Raw genomic sequence first — 3,330 nt, 5'->3', positions numbered from 1 at the left:
CAGGTTTCCTGTGGGGGGGCTAAAAAGGGGTTCCCCCCAGCCAATCCCCCCCCCCCCTCCACCACAAGCCTGTTTCACAGTGGTCTGCCCATTGCCTGTTCCAGAGTGTGGGTGTGTGGGGAGGGAGGTTTCCAGCTAAACTGAAAACTGCAGCCCTGAGAAAGGCAGCCAGCCCCACCCAGAGACAGAGACGTGAGACACGGGGACACAAGAGAGCCGGCCCGCTGGAATCTTTGGGAGGGAAAATAGGCCAGAAATCTGATTCAAATGTCTGTGACTCTGTGTGTGTGTGTGTGTCGGCATGCGTGTGTGTGTGTGTGTGTGTGAGCAGTTGTGTCTGTCGCCATCCTGGCTGAGGCAGGCAGGGCGGGGTGAGAGCTCGGGCGGGAGGAGGCAAGGGTGAAGGGGGGCTATGTGGTCGGGATAATCCCAGGAATGGCTCCAACTGGCACTCTGGGTGATGGGGAGTCCCCCAACAGTTCAGAAGAGCAGAGTGTGTGTGGAGCCGGGAAGAAAGGTGGGCCTGGGACAGAAAGAGTGCGAGGGGGTGCTCTGGCCATCTCAGCCTAGTTCAGTCCTCTAGCCCAAGCCCTTCTCCCCAGAACCTCTCTGGAGGTCCTTGGGGTTGAAAACGAGAGGGGGGAGCTGGTGAGGAGATACGAAGAACACCTCCCTTCCATTTTCTCTGAAGACCAAAATGGAGACTTCTCCCTAGGGAAGGGAAGCAGGGGAGCTTGGGACACTGGGATGGTGGCAAGGAGAGCTCCAGAGACTCCCTGTGCCCCCTCCCCTCCAGACACACACACTCGCAGACACACGCAGATCACACACTCACACTTACTTCTGGAAGCCATTAGGGCTCCTGCTGCTCAGGCCTCCCCCTTCTCCTCCCCCAACTCCTGGCAGGCTCCCTTCTCCCCCTCTGGCCCCCTTCCCACTCCCCCTCTCGGCATCCCAAATGCCAGCCTGTGATTTCCAAATGAGAAAAAGCTGTGCTGGGCTCTGAGCTTGGAGAAACTCCTACACAAACTTCCAGATGTGACACAACAGCCGAGAGGGAATGCTCAGGATCTCCTTCCCAGGAGGGGAAACGCACTCCCTCACACTTGAAGAAACATATACTGCAAAGTCCAACACACTCCCTTCCCTATAGCCTGGGAGGAGGGGGCCTTTCTGACTGTCCATGAAGCCCTGGTCTCCCCAGTACCAAAATATGCACTTCTAAGCTCCTCCTTCCTTTGCTGTCACCCATCCCTCCCAACACACACACACACACACACACACACACACACACACACACACACACATGCACGCACACATTCACACATACACCACGTCCCACCTGGGTCTAGATCCCCTCTCTAGGAAACCCGGTCTCTTAAAGAGGCTGAGAAGAATGCCAAGAAGAACCTAGTGAGCTTCAGTTCGTTGAGGGGAGGTGTCCCGTCCCCCAGGCCCAGAGGTGCAGCCAAGGGAAGCCTCGAGAATAGTAAAAGGACTGAGAGAAAGATTGAGGTCCAAGAGTCAGTCCAGAGCCCCTCTGACAAGAAAACACAGGTTTCTTTTGATACAGGATGTGATGAATATGATGAGGGCACATCTGAAGCAGCTCCCTTGCCAAGAAATTGTTCTCCACCCATCCTCAGCCAATCCAGGCTTAGGGGCTTGTCCAGACCTAGTAAAGCTGATGCCCCACACCCCAGACTCCCACCACTAGAGGTAAGCTTGCCCGCCCCACCCCCCCAAGATGAGCACTGGGCCTCCACCTCTCTTTCCTCATTCCAGCCCTCTCCACTTGCCCTTTTCCAGACCTCCTCAAGGAAGAAACCTGATCCCAGACCATCCACTAGCACCTAAGATAGGGTGGATGGGGGAGATGCTGGCCAAGAGGTCTGCGGCTTTTTGGAGGGAAAAAGAAGAGATTTCTCTCTACGCACATAACCACCACCACCACACACCCCGGGGGCTCCTGAGAAGGAGGAGTTGGGTCTAGTGCTTTTTCACATTCATGGAGAGGGTGGGTGATTAGGAGTGGAGAGGAGGGATGCCCTGAGACTGTTCTTTTTTAGAGACATTTGTTCCCCATCTCTACCACTGAGAAAGGACTCTGGGGTGGGGGGTGGGGAGCCCAAATGTGCCAGATCAGCAGGTCCACAGACCTTTGAGGCAACCCCCTTTTTCTGCAGCTCAGAGAGAAAGGAAGGGGCAGGGGATGGAGAGAGGGAATGATGAGGGGAGCTTCCTAAAGACCCACAGGGTGCACAGGATGGGGGTTGCGGGGAGACCCAAGCTCACATCTCTGCTTTGCGCACTAGAGGCAGCAGAGCTGCAGAGAGAGGGCGGCACCAAGCTCTCCCCCTCCCCAAAGCAGAGTCCCAGCTGGGCTCTCAACTGGTTACAGGGGAGAACTGACATCTCTCACCCTGGGTCCAAAAGGGCCTCTGAGCTGGGAAGAAAGAGCCAGGAGAAGCTGTCAAGACCAGGGATGGCAGCCCATCCCACTCCCCATTCCTTTCGGCAGTGGTGGGACTCACCCAGGAGCTAGGAGCTGGGCATTAGTCAAGTAGACTAGGGGCTAAGGGGGAGAAGCCATGGGGGTAAGGGGGCTGGGGTCTCCCACACAATTCCAGACAGGGCACAGGAAAGAGGGCAATGCTAAATCTATCTTCCTGTAATGTGGAGCTTGCCTTTCACAAAGCCATCCAAGGAGTAGACATGAGGTGGTGGACCTAAGCTTTCCTCAGTGAACCAGCTCACAGCCTCACGGTCCCCGTGCCCCCCACTGCTTTCTCGGAAGGCTGTGGTCTCCATACCTGCTCTGCAGTCAGGCCGGAGCGCTCCTATAGAAAGGGGATGGGTAACTTGGACCTGCTTAAGCCCATCCCCCACTTGCCAAGCTCTTGCCACAGTCTTTCCCTCCACAAGAAAAAAATCTAGCACAAAACTCCCCAAGCCAACCTTAAGCACCCCGCATTGAATAAAGAACTGGGGAGAAGGGAGGCAATCGGAGCACTGGGTTCTTACTGAAAGGGTCTTTACTTCGACTCTGGGGGCAGATAGCTCTCCTCCACCACATCTTGTTCTCATTCTGCGCCCCTGACATCAGCCGCCGCCGGAATCTCCTTGTTGTGCCTCCAACCCGCGGGGTGGGGGTTGGGGGGGGGGTTAGGACCTGGTCCCCGCCCCCCAGCATCTCCCTCAGGGTCAGTGAAAATGTCAGTCTCAAGGACCAGGTTGGGGAGGGGGTGGGGTGGGGTGGAGGAATTAGACCCTAGAATCCACTGCAAACTTTGGAGCTGGGGCAGGAGGGAAACCCAGGAGATTGCGGTA

The 3,330-nt window shown here is 56.3% G+C and overlaps 1 protein-coding gene across 28 annotated transcripts in view; it reads right to left on the bottom strand.

The window, feature by feature from the left end:
- The window catches only part of CACNA1G (calcium channel, voltage-dependent, T type, alpha 1G subunit), a 61,903-nt gene that overhangs the window by 57,902 nt on the left and 671 nt on the right, over positions 1–3,330 (bottom strand). The window lies entirely within an intron of this gene.

This window comes from Bison bison, unplaced genomic scaffold (assembly GCF_000754665.1).
Source record: "Bison bison bison isolate TAMUID 2011002044 unplaced genomic scaffold, Bison_UMD1.0 scf7180017864180, whole genome shotgun sequence".
NCBI classification, from domain to species: Eukaryota; Metazoa; Chordata; class Mammalia; order Artiodactyla; family Bovidae; genus Bison; species Bison bison.
Note: the sequence above shows the minus strand (reverse complement) of the source record. Positions and strands in the feature narration are given on the sequence as shown.